Source organism: Cygnus olor, chromosome 5 (assembly GCF_009769625.2).
Source record: "Cygnus olor isolate bCygOlo1 chromosome 5, bCygOlo1.pri.v2, whole genome shotgun sequence".
Classification (NCBI taxonomy): domain Eukaryota; kingdom Metazoa; phylum Chordata; class Aves; order Anseriformes; family Anatidae; genus Cygnus; species Cygnus olor.
In genome coordinates, this window is record NC_049173.1 from 23540431 (window position 1) to 23561681 (window position 21251).

Here is a 21251-nt window from a genome sequence, read left to right on the forward strand (position 1 = left end):
AAGGCCGGGCCCGGCTGGGCCGGGCGATAACGGGCGGCGATGGAGCCGCTGGGGGCGGCGCCGGCGGGGGGGCGGCGCTGGGCAGCGGGCCGTTTAACGGTCGCCGCAGGGGCGGCCCCGGCCGTTAGCGGCGGGGGATGGAGCCGGCGGGGCCCTCAGCGGGCGGCGGGGGGATTCGCGGGGTGAGGGGGAGGCGTCTCCTCATGGATCTCCTCATGGAGGTGGGCTTGGAGGACGCGGCAGTCGGGTGGGGCCGCCAGGTAGAGTCCTGTGGGTGGCGGAGAGGGGAGCTGGGGTACTTCTGGCTTACGATAGCCCAGGTCGAGGGATGAAGAGGCAGTGAGGGAAGGGCTCTCCTGGTGGGGACCCAACAGCCCACCTCTGGGCGTGCTGTGGGAACCCCGTCCCTCTCAAAGAAGGCCGCTGTAGGATGTTTTCTGCCTGTGAAGAGCCAAAAATTCATCTTTATACAGCCTGGAGGAGCACCGCAAGCAAATGTACAGGTGCTTTGCCTTGACTTCACAACCTGGTTCTCTGTTTCAGCCTCCCGTGGCATGGCAAAACATCAGTCAGAAGGGGTCTCTGCAAAATGCAGGAGATGAGGGAGCCCGTCCTTGTCCCCACATGCTGCCAGCACCACTCTGTCCTCCTCTTACAGAGCCCAGCCATGGCATGGGCAGGACTGCTAGCCACGTTTCCTCCCCACCCATGTCATATTAATGTCCCACATGCCATTAATGCATTTATGGAAGCTGTAGCATAAAGATGTTTTGTAACTTGAACGCCAAGTAAAAGAAGCACATACACAGTAATGTGTCAGCTGTTGAGGAACCTGCTAAGGGGCCTCTTGAAATGTTCGCATTTAGCAATCCACACAAAGGGCTGTTGTTTGGCAGCAGGGTAGGGAAGGAGGGAAATACATCCTGGGGATGGTTGCTGTGGGATCTGAAGTCCTGAGAACTGGGTATAACCTTTATGAGGACTGCCAGAGGATTTCAGAGTGAAATGCCACTTTTCCTGTAACGTTCTGTGGGCAGATGTTCACATGAGATTATTTCTGAGGGCACAACACTTGAATGCAGCATCTGTTTTGAACTCAGCATTGCCCAAATTGCCAAAAAGTGATTTTTCTCTCAGGAAAATTAAGCTAAATCCATGCCCCTGCATCCTTCCTTCCTTCAGCCTTCCAAAACAGACAACCAGTATGCTTCATGCAACCTACATTGACTTCCATATACTTAACACATACTTCTTCTCTGAGTAAGGATTTTCTATTGTGTGGGGACTTTGAGCAGTGCTCATTTATCACTTCAGTAGATTTCTAGTGTTGTTACAGTTGTCTTTGCCTTTTCCTGTGTGCAAGTGGAGACTGGTGGAAGTTGACTCCTTATATTAAGAGGCTGTAGAGCCTGTGGCAGGAAGCCACTACAGCCCCTGAGCAGACATGTTTTGTCCGCCCAGTTCAACATGTCCATTCCAGGATCCCTTCCTCCCCTCGCTCCACTCCAAACACGGGCCAGAAGTGTGCCCGGCATAGATGGCAGTGCAAGTGCCATACGGGGGACAGCACCTGCATTTTGGTGGAGTGGCAGGTGTACTTCCAGTGACAGCACTGGGGAAAGGATAGCGCAAACGCTTTTAAATGCTTCTGTTGGAGCTGCGCTGCCTCCCCTGGCTGAAATTTAAGCACAGCTACCATAGAAGCAAGGATGCTTGTCTTCAATTTTGAACTCCGTCACTAATTCATGGTTGGTCATTCTCATGGCCTTCTGTACTTCAGCTTTTCCCTCTGTCAGAGGGACATGCTAATAACCCTGACTTGGCATCCATATATATATATATTTTATTTTAAGATTAGTTAACATTGTGGCCCATTAAGAATTATTCTTAAGAATTAAAGAATTAATCTTAAGAATTATTCTTGAAGAATTAAAATGAATGTGTTATAATAGAAGTGAAATACTATCCATGTATCTTAATGCCTTGAAATGCACACTCAGAGGAAATGTAGCTTATAATCATCAGCAAGCCTCAAAAATAAGGCTGATCAGGGGATTTTTTGTTTCAGTTGTCTTAGTTTAATTATTAGGCAGCGTCCCTCCCTTCTGGCCATCACTTAAATAACATTGCGACAGCAGGAGATCATATTTTAAGGTAATAAACATAGCACTATGCTTGTTTAGTTTGGGAAAGAACAGAGCTCAGCTGTGCTGAGTTAGCTGGTCCCTGCAGTGTGGACTGACCGTGCGTGGGGTGACAGCAGAGGACAGAGATGGTCGCTGCCTTGTCTCCGCTGCTGACATTTCCTTGTCTGTGAATGTTGTTTACCTGTGGCACGGCTGTGTAATGGATGTTAATGCTGCCTCTCATTGCTGGCAGCAGATTACTGTGGCTGCGACAACCAGGGACTGGAAGGGGGAGGTGATTCTCCCCCCTCTACTCTGCTCTCATGAGACCCCACCGGGAACACTGCCTTCAGCTCTGGGTCCCCAGCACCAGAAGGACATTGCCCTGTTAGAATGAGTCTAGAGGAGGGCTGTGAGGATGATCAAGGGCTGGAGCACCTCTCCTACAAAAACAGGCTGAGGAAGTTGGTTTGTTTCAGCCATGAGAAGAGAGGGCTCCAGGGAGACCCTCATTGCAGCCTTCCAGTACCTAAGAGGGCCTACAAGAAAGCTGGGGAAGGACTCTTTGTCAGGGAGTGGAATGATAGGACAAGGAGTAATGGCTTTAAACTAAAAAAGGGTAGATTTAGATTGGATGTTAGGAAGAAATTCTTTACTCGAGGATTGTGAGATGCTGGAACAGATTGCCCTGAGAAGCTGTGGCTGCCCCATCCCTGGAGGTGCTCAAGGCCAGGCTGGATGGGGCTTTGGGCAACCTGGTCTGGTGGGAGGTGGGGGCTGGAACTGGATGGGCTTTAAGGTCCCTTCCAACCCAGACCATTCCATATACAAAATATGTGATGAATGTCTTCAAGTAGCATAGAGAGCAAAAAAAAATAAAAATCTTTCCTCTGCTGTTACAGGCAAATTGGGATTTTTGTCTCTGTTACATGGGGTCCAAAATTTGTTCCTGTAAACACGGACAGTAGTGACTGATAATGCTTTCTGTTTTGTAATGTCTTCTACATTTTGATTAATATTTCATCTTTTTGATTTCTGCCAATCATTTCTGTTTATGCTGTAATTCTATTTATTTATTATTTTAAATCTTCAACAGCATCAGACTGTTATTTAAGCAGCGTCTCTGCGAACTTGCATAACAGCAATTAAAACACCTACCAGAGATTTCTAGTTCTTGATGGCAATTTTAGGTCACTGTTTCCATGGTTTAATTAGCATATTACAGTTTCTTAGTGTGAACTGGAGCCTTTCATGTAGCATTGTGTTGCTTATAACATGGACAGGGTGTGTGCTGTCTTGGCCTCTTTGTGATTTGAACTTCTCTGTGCTGCTCATTTCCTTTTTTGAAACTTTCAGAGTGGGTTCCCTTTTCTACATGCCTGCAAGAGTCAGTGAAAAGCCTCTTGTGACAAATCAGCATCTTTCTTAACCTATTTCCCAGAGTTGAAGTGGCTCTAAAGCTGTTATCAGAAAACATTCAATTTCCTTCAGTGTTTTTTTTTTTAATATTCTGTTTATTTGCGTGTGTATGTTCAGAATGCTTGTTTCAGAGGCACCTCTAAGTTTGTCTGAGCTGATGTTCTCCACTGGCCTGAGTCACCCAGAGCCTCTGTATGACACCAGACAGCCTGCAGCATACTTGGTGAGGGGTTCTTCCCCTGAGAGCTGTGCTCCAATGTACCACAGGTCCCCCTGCACTCATAGGAAAACCATGGGGCATTCCTGGAGATTCCCATTTTCTTCCAGGCTTGACTCTGGTGGCAGCTGTGAGAGGAAGTGAGGGGCCGCAGGGCAGGAAGCGAGTTTGGCCAGCTTGGGGTTTGGTGGGCTGCGAGGGATGTGTGGGGGGAGTCCGGGGTGGCCTGGGCCTGACAGGTTAGCAGAGCACTGTGCTCCATGAAGGGGTGGGGAGGAAACCTCTACAGCTTCTTAGTTGCAGATTTTCTAAGCAAAATAATTATGTAAGGTATGGTATTATTTGTATTCACTCTTCTGTGAATGTATTTATGTGACCCTTGGTTTTCATGTGGAGTAAATGGGGAGCTGACTTTGTTTAACTTACGGGAAGAGAAGTCTGAGAGGGTGCAGTCTTTAGGCACAGAAAAGGCCACTGAAAATAGGTGTGTTCTGCACTTCCATGATACACAGAACAAGAAGGGATGTAAGTTTAAAATGTAATGAGAGAGTTAGAAATTAGAAAAAAAACTTTCCACAAGGACAATGGAAAACTGAAAAGTTTCAAGCACTGTTCATCAGTTTTCAGTCAGGAATGGTTTAGTTAGCGTTGATCCTGCTTTTGGGAGGAGGGAGAAGGGCCTATATGACCTGGTAAAATGCCTTATGGCCCTTTCTTCTCTGACTGAAAATCAATGGCCTAATGTATTGTTCACTGAAGAGGGGAGGGATTTTGCTGATTTGAAGGGCTCTCTTGATGGTAAAGTAAGCTAAACTTTGACCTTTGTTCATACAAACAGCCTCATGGGTTCCAGTTACTGCACTTAAATGAGAGAAATGGTGTATATCAGGCTGGAACATCAGAGCAGAGTGGCTTAAATGGAAATTTTCTTACTAATATTGTTTTTACAGATTATGCAAACTACCTCTTTTGTTTGATTTTTTTTTTTTGAAGCTACTTTCAGTTAAAGATAGAGATTTGAAAGTCATGTTTTAAGTGGTGGTTTTTGTTTGTGTGTTGTTTCCTTTATCTTGTTTTAGTTTTTCTCCAGCTCACAACTGTACTGCCTTGAGCCTGATTATACAAATTGTCTTTATCTAGTGCAATGAAATTGTCTGCTGTGCAGGAAACTCTTATGAGGTCAGCGTACTGCCAAGCATTACGCGTATGTTGCAGTAGATCTTGCTCATAGCAGGAATTCTACCTTTGCCCTAATTCTGTTTTTGCTGCAGGTCTATTCAGGAATATCTCTAAAGATAACCACAAAGGTTCTGTTATTTGATTGCAAAGCCGATGTAACCTTTGGTCTGTCTGGGCGATTGACTGGCATAACAGTGCCAGAACAGCCCTTGTTTTGGGAGCAGCTAAGAATGACTTCATCAGTGGCCAATACAGTGACTGCACAGGTTTTCCCTGTTCAGGTGCAGTTATACTGATTACTTTCCCTAGGTAGGTCAGATCTAAGAGGAAAGAGGCATGAATCCAATCAACTACTGAAATGTCAGCAAATACTTGTGAAACTTGTGCATTTATCTTCCTTTATCATTGGCCTGTTGAGCTGTAACACAACTGACTGACCTTGCCATGTCACATAACCCAGCACGTTGTCACATGGCACCCCTCATCCCATCTGTCACACGGTGAATAATACACCAGCCACACATCTTCCTGCATGTAGAGATCTAGACAGCAGGACGCAAGAAGGCTGAAAGGATAGGACTCGCTGGAAGGAGGCAAGACTGTACATGGTGATCAGAACTTTACAATGGATTTGTTTTATTTGGAGTTTCTCATTTGTTCTTATAATAACCCTGTTGATGAAAGGAACTTAGACAGGGCTTGGCTATGGCATTTCAGGTTGGGACAAACATCTTGCTTCTGTGCCACCCCAGCTTAGAGGCAAGGTGTGAGACCAAAAGCTAGAGTTTGAGTTGTGCGCAGAAGTGGCATCTGAAGATTAATTCATCCAGAGAGGGAACAGAAAAACCACCTTGATACCTGGGTGCCTAGTGCAAGAATGGTAAGAATAGATGCTTTCTGAAGTTCAGCTGTTTCCTTCGGAGAAAGACCATAGATTGAAATGGTTTTACATCAAATTTTGTGAAAGGAATATGAATAGTTAGCAGGTATTAAGTATTCTACCTAGCTGGGAAGGAAAAAGGCTTTGTTTTCTGAAGAGAGGCAAACTCCAGTTTTAGGAGTCCCAAGACAGTTAATAGACTAAACAGACATGTGCTAAACAGACATAGCGAAGTTAGAGTCTGAAGTTACACTAGCAAAAAAACAAACAAACAAACAAAAAACAAACCAAACAAAAACCCCAACACAAACAACAAACAAAAAAACCAAATACATCAAAACCAAAATCCAAACAGCTGGGTAACATAAACTGGAAATAAGTGTACCTGATTCTAAAGTTCATTACCTTCTCCAGTGAGCTTTTAGATAAAACTAGAAGTTCTTTTATCATAAAACTCTTATTTTCCTTTCTATCTGATATTTCTCTAGAGGTGGGGAGGAAATGGGCTACTCCCATAAGACCCTTTTTCCTGTTCTGCATTGTGACGGACAAAACCAGACACCTCTGAAGGTTTAACTGGAACCAGAATAACAAATGCGCCGACACTCAGGCTATGTATTTGGTTTGTTGGAGGAGCAACATTCAAATCCCACCAGTGCTTCATGTGGAATAGAAATTTGAGCACACATTTCTCACATCCAAATAGGTGTAGTGACCTTGGACTGCAATGTGAGGCTTTCTTCTATGGGTGAAAGTGAGCATTCAACTACATGCAAAAAAGACACTTCTCGCAAGCTAGCCAGAGGTGTGGTAGGTCAGGAGCTTATTTGGAACCTTAGGTTCACTCCCTGTGCCAAGTCCCAGTGTGCATGCAATCTGAACTTCAGTCTCTCCTATCTTTGACCCTACAGATTGTCAGGACATTCTGAAATTGGCATCTCTCCCTTTTGGTTTGATCAGAAAATCCTCCCTGAACCCGAGTAACCTTTCTTAGCAGAAATTTGTTTTTCTTCAACCAATTTCAATAAACTGGCATTTTGCAAGAACAGAGATGTTTTCTCAAGAATTTTTTGATTAATTCTAATTATTTTCTCAGTAAAATTGGTCCTAAGCAGTTTGCTGTTCACAGCTTTATCCTTAGTGTTCCCAGTTTTATTTGTGTGGTTCAGTAGTAATAGATGCTTTGTTTCTTGAAGCCGTGGATAAAGTTATTGCACCAAAGAAACTTTCAAGTGCTCCAGAGGCTTTAGAGATCTGTGTTGCATTCCTCCCTCCTCCTCCTCTCTGGTACTGTGCTGTCTCCATGCTTCACCTGTTTTCTTGACGGTACACCTACAGCATCTTTGCAAAACATGAGAGTGCTATTCTTCACATTCCGCAAATGGAGAAAAGAGTTAGAGAACCTGAGCACGTGCTTTTACTGAAGAGGAAAAGAGACCTGAGCTGTCTGTGTGATTATTGACCTACAACAGTTTGTGCAGTGGACTGAACCAGCTGATTGGTTCAGAACCACCTCCATGCAATGGTATCTGAAATGTACCAGTGCTGGCTCTGGGCCCGTGTTGGTAGAGCCGTGCCATGCCACGTGCATTCCTGATTTGGGAACAAACTTTGCAGCGCTCTCTGCTGTGAGGTGTAAACTTGTCTTGAGTGACTTGGTCAAGATCACACAGGAAGATTTTGCAGAGCAGAGATTTGATGGGGCCACAAGCCAGCCTTCTTTTGTTTCTAGGCAACATAAATGGTAAGGGAATGAAAATTCGGTCCCTCTGGAAAGACTTCTCTGCAATAGTTTTTGGAAAGTGGGTTAATTCCTATAACAAGATGAATCTTGGGGACTGGAGAGAATTACTTGGAACGGAATTAGTTTTGCTAAGGAAATGCTTAGTTTGTTTTTTACTGTTGGAAATGCAAATTTTGATGGATCAGACTTCCATCTTCCCTTTTTTTGAAGTTAGAACTGCAATACATTCATTTGCTCTATTATGTCGTAAACTGAAAGGAATTGTTCTACATTGAGGAGTTTATTAGAAGAATATTAGTAAAATGTTTCATTCAAAAGCTAGGTTACTTCTATTAATAACGGTACATTCTCTTGTCAGTGTTAATCTCCTGGCTCCTGATGTGCTTTTTTTTCTTTTTTTTACACACTGTTACTAATGTATTCACAGCCCCGTTATGCCAAACTTACTGACAGAATGTGACGATGGTGTATTTTTTGGTGCTCTCTGCAGAGTGGAAGCACTTACTTGCATGATGTATTAGACATTCACTCTAGAGTAAGTCAACATTCACTCCCGTCTTGACAAGCACAGGAAATCTGAGGAAACTGGAAGGTGAGTGGATACTGCTTGCAGTGTGTTCCTGATGATCCCCATTCAAAGAGGTCAAAACTCTTTGAAAAGTGTTGTAGGAGTCACAGCATTTCCTTCTTCAAACAGAACCTCTGCAAACTCTTGAGTCATGGCATAAGAAAAGGACCAGAGGGACTGCCCTGCTGTCTTAGTTTGCACTTCACTTGAGTTCAGAGTGAACTAAAACTTCCTCCAGTTTAGTTCCCAGAAATATAACATATAGGCCCTTAGGAAAAGAAAATGCACTTCCCAATATGAAAGCCATCCAGAACATAGCTCGCTTGTATTTTACCAATGGATCAGTTTTTCTTCATTCCTTGTTTGCAGTATATATCTCCTTCCTTAGAGGAAAGCTGGCACATTAGGATGCCAAAGGAGGACCTGAAAACAACATAAAGAAGTAGTTTGAAGCGAATCCCAGTCAAACTACAACAAACCCAGTCCTATCCTTAAATAAATGGACAGAGCAGTTTTTCATTATTACCCTGGTTTGCTGAAAATTGCTACTCTCTTGGCAATGATACTTATACATTAACTATGTACTGTATCTTTGTAGGTACCCTGTTGAATGTGCTTTATGCTACCCAGTGACATCTATTCCTGCAGAGGAGAGAATTTGTTACTGCAGATTTCTGAGGTAGGATGGGGTTTACATGGGAGTTAAGGTGTACTGCAAAGAGCACTGGTTCCTCAATGTTGGTCACATTGAGCTGTATTAGAGGGAAGCCACTTTCTGGCTGTGGGCTAAAATATAAGTTTACTGAGGGAATATTGTATAAGTAATACACTGCAGGGCTAATACCTGTATACCGGGGGTATGAGCATTGAGCCTGCAAAGGCTCAAGAGGTGTTGCTTTCTGCCCAGGTTGTTAATTTTGTTAGCATTGGAACTCAAAATTCATTGAACGGTTTAATAAGTCTGTGCCTGTAACTATGGACATATACTTTTCACCCTCTCCAACTGGAGGTGGTGCTGAATCTAAGCCTCAGCTCCAAAACACCTTGACCCGTGGGTATTTGACCAGTAGATTTTTTTTTCTCCAGGCTTACGAAGAGGCTGTGTTTGTGTAGGCTTTGTGCCATACTTGATCATTTGTAATCACTACTGTGATTATTTAGCAGTTTTTGGGAGTAGAAAATGTTACAGATGTGTAGACATGAGAAAAAATGGGAAGAGTGACATCTAGTGGTTTAGTAATGAAAATGTGCATAATTTTTTTCCTCTTCAGGAAAATTAAAAATAAAGCTATTCCTAATAATTGACATATGATTCACCTAGAATTTATAAAACTTGAAATTTATACATCAGTTTATACAGAAGTTTGATGATTAATGCCAAGGAGTGAGTTTGATGTCTGATGCCAAGGCCTGGCTATTCTCAACGTGTTTCTAATGACATCCTGTTTTTATTTTCCATTTCACAGTTTGTTTCTTCTTTGGAATATTTTTACATAGCTATCCATTTCCCACAGCCAGAACAACTTTAGGATCATATGGTTGTATGATTTTACTTAGGGGTTGAAGAGGGTCATCTTATGAATAGCTCAGTTGTGAGGAAAAATTATTTGAAAAGAAACTGATCTTGGCAAAGATCAACTATTTCTTCTGCTGAGAACCTAACTTTCTCATTTATTGCTCTTGGTGTTAGAATAGTTGACACTGCTCCAGAATCTTACACTGGGAAGGATTCTAGTGTAGGACAGGACTTTTGTCACCCGGCCCTGTTCTCTGCTAGCTCAGCAACCTTGTCAAAATGGGTTCTGCCTAATGGTAGAGAGTGGGTTATGCCCACATCATGCCAGGTGGAGGAATTGGGTAGTTTTAATAGGTTCTTTCCTGGTTTAATTTCTGAGGACTCAGTTTCTAGGCTATCAGACCAATGTAACTAATCCTGCTACCAAATACTTAACAGACAAATTCCAGCTGTCCAGTTCCCATTGAAGCATGAGCTGGACAAAACTTCTATTTCTCTGGGCAGTGCTTGGCTTCTTGTGTTATACAACACTATGATTTCAGGTTAAATTTGGAACACCAAGAAATGAGCTAGTGTATGGACATATTTTCTAGATCTCGTAAGAAAAAATGTGTGTTCTCACTGGCCTGGCTGCCTTCAGAAAGAATGGAAACAGACATTTTCCTTAGACTCGAGAAATGAGTGGGCTCCACTGTGATAAAGTGGAGTCTCTCTCTCTCTTATCTTTCTTCCCAGGGAGACACAAGCTTATTCCGAACCCCCCCTGCCCATCCATTGCAGTACGAAGTTGGTTAAGTTTGCTGTGTCAAGTTTTCTTCTATGTGTAGAGCAGTGGCCATTGCACTTGGCCCTGTAGTTAAAGTAATACAGCAAATCCTGTGCTCCAGAAGGCTTTGGGGATGCACAGCATATAAACGCACATGTAGCTGTGAAGAATTCTGGGAAAAGAGGCATTTAATACCTAGAAGGAGCAGTAAGTTTGTCAAGTCTGTCAGGTCTCATGAGCCTTTGGTGGGGCCTTGGATACATCCAGATGGCTGCTACCCAGCTTTGTTTCCTTTCAGTTCTTCAGGGCTGCAGAAATGGAGAGAGGAAGGTAAAAGGATGTGTGGCACACGTGCTGTGTGTTTTAGTGACACGGCTGTCACAGCTGTGGGATCTGAATGGAGAAGGAAGGAAGCAGGTGAACTTTGTTGTGCTCAGAGGAAGTCAGCATGTGTCTGAGTGCTAGCAAATGACAGATTTTTCTCTTAAAAATCTGTGTTCTCATACAGTGAGAAAGGGACAGACTTTTCATTGCTAGGTCATTGTTAGATGACTCTTATGAAGTTATAAGGCAAGCTTATTTGGATGCAAGTTTTGTGGAGAAGTCCCTATTACAACAGGCACGAAAAACAGTTCCTCTGCAGCAGGGAGTGTTATGGACAGGAACTGCATATAGAGGAAAACAAAACAAAGGAGTTTTTTTTTTTTTTTTTTCCTAAAAATGCAGTAGTTGCAGCTAGAGAGATATAACAGAAACCATTCTGAATTTAGCTTCTGTGCTCTAATGGGCAACAGAACTCCAAAATTTATGCTATCACTTTTTAACTTCTACACATATTTTCAAGTATGTTATGTGGTATGACAGCAATTACAGGTCACTGTAATTTTGATTGCTATACTAACTGCTTTTCCTACAGGGAGGCAGGGCTCTTAGGCCTGTGGTTTTGATGACTTTTCCCCAGCCATGGCTTCAAGCATAAAAGTGTTACAAGTGCCTTACTATGCCAAACTTATGGCACATCTAGGTTAGTATATCTACCTCTGGCAGTAACAGCAGGCGATCCTATTTAGGGCTAGGACATGATCCTGAACACTTCCTGTTGTGCGTTCCCCTCATTCTTCCCTAGCATCCACAGTCATTGGATTTAGGGTAATAATGAGGTACACATGTGCCTATTTCCTTACCTGTTTTGAAGCTGTTGCCCATAAATTAATCCTCTTCGTACAGTCTGCTCTTTTCGTCAAGGCTGCTGCTATTATTGTTCTGCTCAATCTTGTGTGACAGCACATTCCACAAATTCATTACTTGCTTTGTTCGTAAAGAAAAGTTATTTACTTTGTCTGCTTTAGCTATCTTGCACATAGTTTGAAAGAGTGCCCCTACTTCTAATATTACAAAGTTTGGTGAGTAACAGTTCTGCTCTTTCTCCACCACCTTCAAGATTTTGTAATTCTCACTTATATCCCCCACAGCCTGCATGTCTCCAAATAAAGGAGAGAAATCTCTCCTCAGAATGCAGCTGCTATGTCCCCTAAATTCCTCTTGTACAGTTCATGTGCTTGCATGAAACACAAGTACTTAAACGTGGATACAGATCAGACTCTCACTATCTGTATGTCCCAGCTGTCCTGTCACAACACAGAGTTAGCTGCCCAAGTAAAGCAGCCAGAGCGATCACAGCATAAATATTTTTTTGAGCACCTTCTATTTGACCTCTTCTAAAGCCATAGTGAGCAGATTCCAAGAACACTTGTGGGTTGAACTGCAGCAGTTTTCTGTGTTTAGGGATGGAAACTGGCCAATTCACAGCCATCCCTATGGATGCCTAGCTTATTCTTGGATTGAGACCAGCTGTTACAAAGGGCCAGAGCCTCGCCAGTTGTATGTGGAGTTTCTGGTCACTTGGGTTACAGTGATGGCCAATTTGTACTTTTGTTCAAAGAGGTGGTTGTTGCCTGTCTCAGAGCTGAGTGTGTGGAGTCCTGTTTTACTTCTTGGTAGTCAGTACCCTTGCTGTATGTGCCAGGATACCCGCTGTGAGTGTGTGGCCAGCTGCAGGGCAGATACAGGTAGCAGCCATACCTGGAGGCATTCTCACTCACTTTGTTGAGGACACTGATGCCCTCTGTCTTGAAAAGTGGCTCTTTAGAGGAAGTTGATGCTGCAGGCAACATCTATCAATTCCTTGGTCTCTAAAAAGTGGAGGTTGCTTTCATATGATGTGGTTATGATAAATTTGGTTCTTACGTGTTGCCGTTCTGGAGTCTGGCAATTTGTTGCAGATTAAGTGGTCTTGTTCATTGAAAATAATCCAGGCATTGCTTTTAATCGTAAATCAAGTAGTTACTTCTTTCACAGGTGACTGAGTAGCTCTTATTGGGTCCCGTTCTGAGCAAGGATTCTTTACTCATTTTTAAGTCATACATGTTTTGTTCACCTTTTATCTCTCATGTCTTATTCTCAAGAGAATCTTTCAAAACGCTTTCTACAAACTATCTTAGGAACTAAAAACCATAACCCTATGTGTTATCATAAACCATTGACACAACGAAGATACTGTTTTTACAGCAAATTATAGTGTTCCTTCCCACAGCTCTCACTGTTCCTGTGGTGGTTTTACCCTGCTGGGCAGCTAAACTCCACCACAACTGCTCTCTCACTCCCCCTCCTCAACAGAAGAGGGGGAAAAGAAAGTATGATGAAAAGAAAAAAAGTGACTCAGGGCAGCTGCTCCCTCTGCTGTGCAAAGCTCCTGCCAGAAGCTTTGCACTTGCAGTTTTCATTTGGCTTTGTTTTTCCTGTGACACAGTTATGTTGCTGGGTGTTGTTGATTCCTTGTGCATAGTAAGAATTTTGAGAAACCCTCAGTTCCTGGGCTCACAACAACATAACACTAATTTCTTGAGTCACACTGATGAAACAGAAACATGTTTTTATGTTTATAAGTAGTAGTATAAAAATAAAATTTCCTAACAGTGTAACAACTGTAAATTATTTAAAATTCTATGAGATCTCACATTTATGCATCTTTAAATACAGTCTTTCTAGGATTTAGGTTTTTTGAAGCAATACTACACCAGGAAAATTTTGATTGAGATGAAGAAGATAACATCTACTTCTTTCAGAATTTTTTCATATGCAGTAAACACACTGCTACTTAAGCAGGACAAGGAAGGATGTAGCTAACTGGGTTGTCCTAGGGGAGTACAGCTTCAGAATGCTTCAAAGATGGATATCCATTCTTCAGTCTAGTTGGGATTTGATCCACAAATGAACATCAGCTGCGATTACTTTACTTTGGTGCTTTGTTTCTGAACAGTTGTGTGCTTTTAAATCAGGTCTGGTTGCCCTTGTTTACTGCATACTCTTACAGAATCATTTTACAGGATGATTCAGGTATGTGTGAACCACATATGAAATCATTTGGAAAAAAATGGAACCAAAGGCTCTGGTTCCAGGTATGCATGAGATACATCCAACCCACAAGAAGCCACAAAAGTCTGAAACAAGGATTGTGTCTCACTACTGTAAAGCACTTCAGCATGTCCTGAACATTCTGAATAACCTTCGAGGGTGCAGTGAGTTCAGAATTGACATGAACTATGCTAGACATCAACATTACATGGATATTTCATGACCTGCCAGTTGGGGAGTATGAGATTGTGATTGCTCAGAAAGTTGAACCTGGGACACTGCTGAATGCTTACATGCATATACAAATATACTGGGAGGCATCAGCCAGAATACACAAATCTAGAGAACAAGACGGGCCATTGAATAAAGTTATGATGAAATAGTGTGTTCTAGGAAGTACCTCCTATGTATCTTCTCTTCAATCCACATCATGGAGATTACTACCTACTAAAAGCAATAAATCTTGAGATAAAGTCCAGAATAGGCTCACAGAATCACAGAAATATTGAGGAGCCCCTGGAGATCATATAGTCCAAAGTCTGTTCAAAACTAAAGAAGGTTACTCAAGGCCATGTCTAGTCACATTTTTGGATAATCTCCAAGGATTATCTGCATAACCTCTCTGGACAAACTGTTCCAATATTTGGACACTCACTCTGAAAAAGTTTATTCTTATACTTAAATGTAATTTCCTGTATCTCAGTTTGCACCCACTGCTTCTTGACATGTCACTGGATGCCCCTAAGAAGAATCTAGCTCTGTCTTTACTTTCTCCCATCAGGGATTTGTACACATTAATAAGATACCCCCTGAGCTGCCTTTTCTCCAGTTGTTTACTCTACCTCTCTCAACCTCTCCTCGTGTGACGGGAGCTTTGGTCCTTTAATCATCCTTGTAGCTCTTTACTGAGCTTGCTCCAGTTTGTTCATATCCCTTGTTCTGGGGAGCCCAGTACTGGACACATCACTCCAGGTAGGATTTCACCAGTGCTGAGCAATGTGGAAAGATTACTTCTCTCAGACTGCCGACAGTACTGTCCCTCATCCAGCACAGGAGGCCATTGGTCTTCTTTGCCACAAGGGCTCATTGCTGGCTCATGTTCAACCAGAATCCCTAGGTCCCTTTCTTCAGAGCTGCTTTCCAGCTGGTCAGCCTCCAGCCTGTACAGGTGTATGGAGTTATTCCACTCTAGGTGCAGGATTGACATTTCCCTTTCTTCAATTTCATGAGGTTCCTGTTGGCCTACTTCTTCAGACTTTCAGGGTCCCTCTGGATGGCAACACAACCATCAGGTGTGTCAGCCATTCCTCCCGATTTTGTATCAGTTGCAAAATTGCTAAGGGTGCACTCTATCCCAGTGTCCAGACAATTAATGAAGATGTTAACTAATATTGGCCCCAATATCACCCCTGGTGTGCACCATTAGTGACTGGCCTCCAGCTGGACTTTGTGACATAGATCACAGCCCCTTGAGTCTGACAGTTCAGCAAGTTCGCAGTGTAACTCACAGTCCATTTGTCCAACCTGTGCTTCATCAGATTCTGAGGGATTTCAAAGACTTAGTAAATAAATGATGTGTATGAATAGAAAAGTGAATCCTCCTTCTTTTAAGATCTATAATATGCTTATTGGATGGACTGTAACAAAGTGTTCCTGCTGAATTAGTTTGATTTTCAGTTTACAGAAAAATCCGCAATTCCCACTTTGCTATTTCTGCACGGATGAGGGCAATATCAGGTTTATTCTGTCATGAAGAGGGACTTGATCAATGTCACTGCATAGCCGTCAGTGAATGTGGGAGTTCTACCGTCATGTAAGTTATTTGGCTATTTGTATTTCATGTAACTAGGCCATCTCTAGAAAACTGTGCAAACAATGGTAATCAATTATGTGAATTTTTTTTCCTATCTTTTTAATACTTTGTTTTTGAACAATTGAACTGTCTTTTTTTTGCCAGCTCAGATCATGAATGAGTTCATGTGAGTGAACTTGTACTACTGTATCACCCTGAGGGCAGAGAGTTTTGTATGAGTTCTCTGTGCAGAATAAACAGCAAAAACTGCGCTAGTGAATCTTTCTGAAAGGTATTGCTTAGTACCCTAATATTCTGCATGGGGGAAATGCAGAGCTGTTTCTGTGAGCTGTCTGAGCTACAACTGGATCTGAAAGAACTATCTCCTTCAAAATGTGTGGGGACTGTCCACACACTTTGATGCTTTCCAAGTGGATTTTTCACTGCCTCTCCTGGTCCAATTGATGGGATTGTGCAGGCTGTCTTCTGAAGGATGTCACTGATGATTGTTAAAGTATTATGAGTTAAGTACACTGAATTGGAGTGTTTCTTCACTTTTCCTGGCATGAGCACACTAAGTGTCTAGGCTTGAGGAATCAGCACCTCAGACCCACTAAATTCTTCTACATACTCAGCAAATACTTCCCTCCCTTCAATGAGTGGTGCCCAAGAAAATAAATGCCAGAACCAGGAAGAACATCATTCTTCTTGCTTTAATGTACATTTCGTTGTCTCTAAGCCTTTCTGACTCCTTTCTATGTGCCAGTATTATCCTGAGGATCTGATGCCTCTCCAACCGTTCCTAAGATGCCGGTCTCCTCTCAGGTCTAGAAAACATTAGCACATTTATTTTTGTTTTAATTAACCATCTTTATTCCTCTAAAGGATCTTTTCAAGCAGACTCTCTTTCATTCATTTCTCCTTTTGTTTATGTAGCACTATTACAGCAGGGAGAAGTCCGGAGGGAAGTTGTGACTCTCTTAGCCATCTAGAATTTATGTTTTTGTTGGAACATAAAATACATGCATGAAGTTGTTCCAGCATCAAAACAGAGGTAAAAAGGTCATTTCTCAGAGGAGATCTCTTACATAATCTTCTGCTGCAGTTTGAGAAGCTAGAAGTTAATTGTCTGCTTATTGAAGAGAGACAGAGCAGTGGGAGTAGGCCTCGTGAGACTCTCTGGGGGGATACTAGCAAGGAACCGGTGGGAGATTTTCAGGGCTGGTTCAGGTAGAAAAGCAAAGATGAAAATTTCACTTGGAAGACTTTTACTACCAAATAGGTTAATCTACTTCCCCAGAACAGAACTGAGCAGGACAGAAAACATTTTGAATTTAAGTGTAAAGTAATCTTCCTGGCTACAAGCTCAGCTCAGTTGTGATGGCCAAACAGTGTGCAAAGCTGGGAAGGGCAGTGATAAACAGGACATTAGATGCTAAAAGACAGGGGTCACTAGTCATGGCTTCCTTTAAGGTTGTAAAGTTGCTTCATGTCTTTCTAATTCCATTAAAGTGAAAGAGATGGTAGACAGTTGGCAGAATATCAAGCTCATGAATTTAAATGCTGAAATTGTTCAAATACATGGCGTAGAGCCTGGGGTGCAGAAGTTATCTCAATCTTTGGCCATTTGTACAAAGTCTGTGTCCGTATGCTGAATGGTTCATGGAAATGAATTTGTAAATTCATGAATTTGAATGAAAATTTCTTCTTCATCCTGTATCGTATGTTAAGTTAATTTGTGTCTAGACCAACCTAAGAGGTCAGGAAAGCAGGGAGCCTCACTCAGCCCAACAGGTTGTGCCCCTGACCAAAGGACTGGTGCAGTACTGAGCCATGGGAGCCCCCACAACCTGTGAAATGTAGCACAAGGCAGATTTTCTTCTCCCTGGGAAGCTGAGCTGCTGACAAAGAAAGCAAGAGGCGCATTCTGTTGACACTGGTCTCACTGTGTGGCTAGCGAAGCAGATGTCGGCACTCACTTTCCTACAGCCTTCTTCTGGCACCACCATTTATTTTTCACAGTTCAGACTGAGAGCATCTCCTCCCTCACCTCTCCCCAAACATAGTGATCAATCTGTGTTAAATTGTGCACGTAAAACCTGGCTACGGGCACTTCACCTAGCCCTGGCCCAGTTATCATCTGCTTGTTGTGAGAAGCCCATCCATGATGCAGTGGGGAGAAGACAGGGACAGACCTTTTCAGTGCTTTCAAAGGGCTTCTGTGATCTTTTTTTTTTTTTTTTCTACCGAGGTGAGATTAAAGGTAGGGACTCTCTCTGCCATCTAGTGGCAATTCAGTACCCCCTTCTCAGCAAGAATATTATTCCAAAATTACAGGATTTTTGGCTAAAGAGCAGAAGTAAGATTATTTCTTATACAAAACACATGTAAGAAACTAGTTGTACATAGGCTCCAGATCCAGATTATTCAGTGTATGGCTTTATTTGAATAAAAGTTGATGACAAGGGAAGGGGGTGAGCTATCAGATGCTGGGAGACAATTCACTACAGTTAATAAAAAAGCACTTGAGCAACATTACCTTTGTTTTACCATTATAGTTCTTAGTTGTTTCCCTAAGAAAAAAGATTCATATGCACTGTGAACAATACAATTTGTAGCTTCTACTCTAATTTTGGTAGGTCTCCTTTTGGTTGGCTTTCCTTGATCTACTGCAAATAGCAGTACAGCTCACATGATCCTGCCTCATAGCTCTGCTTTTCCACAGAAGTGCCAAAAACTCCTGTGTGTGTGTGTGTGTTGTAAAGGCTCCTTCTGAGGGAGTCGGTTCTGCAGGCATTTAACGGATGTGGGGGGGTGGAAATGGGCACCAGAAGACAGCAAGTGAAAGAGGCGAAAAGTATATGCTGAGAGGTCATGTCTGAAAGTCTCCCAAAAACTGATAAGCTCCAGAGGCTAGTCATGCTATCGAATCCACAAGCATTGATAAATTAGCATGAGAGTCAGCCAAATCTGTCAAAGGCCACGGGCAAACAACAGGATCAACAGCAGGTCGCATGACTCATACCACATCTGAGGCTGTGGTAGCTGATATCTGCAGACAAGGACTACAGGTAAATACATACAGCAGCAGAAACAAGGGACCCCTTGTTGCGCTCTCCGAGCACCTGCCTGGAAGCCACTGAGAGTACAATCCTCCACTTGTGAGGTGACAGCTGGGGTTGGCCTCTCAGCTGCTGCTCCAGCCAGAAACTGCAAGTTAGTGCATGGTGTGTGAAAGAGTGAACTGTGTGAAGGGAATGCATTGTGTGTAGTTATCTGCTGTTATAAGTAGCAGCTTAATTCTACTACTACTACTAACTTTATTAAGAAAAAGGTGTTCTTGTAAATAGCGGTTGTGATCTCTGTCTTCCCCCAGCTTTATCCCCTGTTAGGGAAAGGAAAATTTTCAACATATATACTAAATAATCCAGACACACAGATAAATCCATGTAAATTCCTCAATGATTCCTGGCAGGTAGAGGCCAGAACCAGCTTGGAGGTCAGGGAACTTGTGCTGGAATGAACAGGGTCTGGATGTCATGAACTGAGCCTGCCAGTAGTTCTGTTCATCCATACTTCTAAAATTAACAGTATAGGCTAATTTTTTGACTAGTCAGGTTATTGTAATGGGTGCCATGTTAGGTGCTAAATTGTGTGTTTGAGGGATTGAATTTTGCAAGCTGTATTTCAGATAAAAAATAGATTTATTAGCAATTTACTGTAAAGTATTAAATATTCATTAAAGTACCTGAAATGTGCTAGTTGCGTGGTTTATTAAGGTCAAGAGCTCTGCATTTTGAAACTTTTTAATTTTATTCTATGAAAATATAAAAATTTTATTAGTACTTGGAAATCTGATTATCAGATACCTAAATTTTGAAGACTGGAAGCAAGAATGAGGTACAGGAGGACAGAAAGTTTTATATGAAATGAGGAAAGACATCAACTGGTGAAAATAATGTTGCAACATGTAGGGGAATAGACTGGAAGTCCTAGGCCCAAGTTTGCTACATTTTGGCAGTGGTAGATATAATTCCAGGGCTTTTACATGTAATCAAAACTAGGAATATATGTTTCCTTCTTTCTCAGTTCCCAGCTGAGTTTCAGTGGTCATTTAATTAATGCATACGAAGAAAATCTCTCATCACTCTCTAGGTAGCAAAAATGAAACTTATGAAGGGATAATTTTTTTGTATAACAAAAGCTGAAAATACTGGGACAGTGGAAATACAAGTTTCTGCTCTGTTGTGAAAACTGAAACTATATGCATCATGAAGGATGGTGTTTTATAGAAATGAAAGACTATTATGTAAATTTGTATTTGTCAGAGCTGCAAAATGGAGAGTAAGTACCAACTATACTGGCAGTGTAGCACAGAGCTTTGATTATGAAAGGCTGAATTCCGTAGAGCACATCAGTGCACAAGAGACAGGCTGGTTGGAGGAAAAACATAAGACTTCTATTTAGCTGCAAAGGCAGTTCATTCAAAGAGGTGTTCATCCTGCTGTGAATATCTATTTTACCCTAGGCAGGCTTTTACTGTGTGCTTCACATAGGGCATGGTTTTAGCAGTCCCCTGAAAAAAATTAAATTTGCATGAAACATGAAATAAGGCACAGTCTTGCAATGATGGTAGGATGGCTTTTGGGACATCACAGAGCAGCTTTTAATATTCAAGTGCTGTCTGCATCTGCCAAAAAAAAAAAAAAAGTAAAAAAAAAAAGTGGTGAAATCATTAGCCTTAAATTTTCATGGAAAAAGTAAAAATTGTTAGTTCTTCAGACCTTTACTGCAAGATGTCCGTTGACTTTGAGGCAAGGATTTTGCTCAGTAATAAAACTAATAACTGATTCAGTCTTTACAGTTATTACCTGTTTGTTTTTTGCAGAAAGGTGATCTAGCAAAGTGGAACATGCCTCTTTACAGTTCTCAGTATGGTGCTTATAAAGAGCCATTTATGGGTTACCCTGAAGTTTCATAGGAAAGATAATACTATTTTGTCAGCTAAAGATTTAATTTTCCTTTTACTATTACCAGTGTAATTGCAAACACCTTAAAATTATTGAAATTCTTCCTGGTTTACAAAGCTATGTAAGACAGAGGAAAAACTAATTTTTTTATGATCTGTTTCTGTCTTACTCACTTCACCCTCATGTGAACTTACCTAACACCAGACATCAAAGCATCAGGCGTGATGTTAACTGGTGGAGAATGTTACTTTCCTCATATTGCTTGCCAACTGAAATCCTCAATAAAAACAAACTAGTAGAATCTATCCCTCAAGACAAAGCCCTTCACTGACAGTGAACATTATTTGAGGATCTCCCAATCTGTTTGATCAAGCACTGTCAAGACTAAGAAGGGATAAAAATTGCAGTGCTACAGACCCCACAGTAAGGAAATGCTTCCCTGGGTGAATAATTCCAGCATTCCTCAGCTCAGAGACATTCATATGGGGCAGAACTGAGAGGAGGGAGACAGTGGTGCCTAAGAAAACATGGTCAACCCCATAAAAGAAACTTCAGGACAATAATAGGTTTCATTGCCTTTTGTTACGGCTACTGTTGACCCTTCTCTTGACTCTTACTTTATACGCTTCCTATTTGAATAAAACTTATCAAGTGCACACA

At 42.0% G+C, this 21251-nt stretch overlaps 1 protein-coding gene and 1 long non-coding RNA gene across 3 annotated transcripts in view; one reads left to right on the forward strand and one right to left on the reverse strand.

Moving 5' to 3' along the window:
* Window positions 1–157: 157 nt before the first annotated feature.
* LOC121071097 overlaps window positions 158–21251 on the forward strand; it is a 129378-nt gene continuing 108284 nt past the window's right edge. For both annotated transcript variants that reach the window (XR_005820380.1, XR_005820382.1), the window contains exons 1-2: window positions 158–260; window positions 8732–8812. The gene's annotated coding sequence lies outside the window, so the exon portion shown is untranslated. The remainder of the gene's footprint in view (window positions 261–8731; window positions 8813–21251) is intronic.
* LOC121071098 lies at window positions 5554–12103 on the reverse strand. The gene is made up of 3 exons (XR_005820383.1): window positions 11600–12103; window positions 10611–10723; window positions 5554–8556 (listed from the first exon to the last, which is right to left on the reverse strand). It is a non-coding gene; the product is annotated as an uncharacterized LOC121071098 (long non-coding RNA).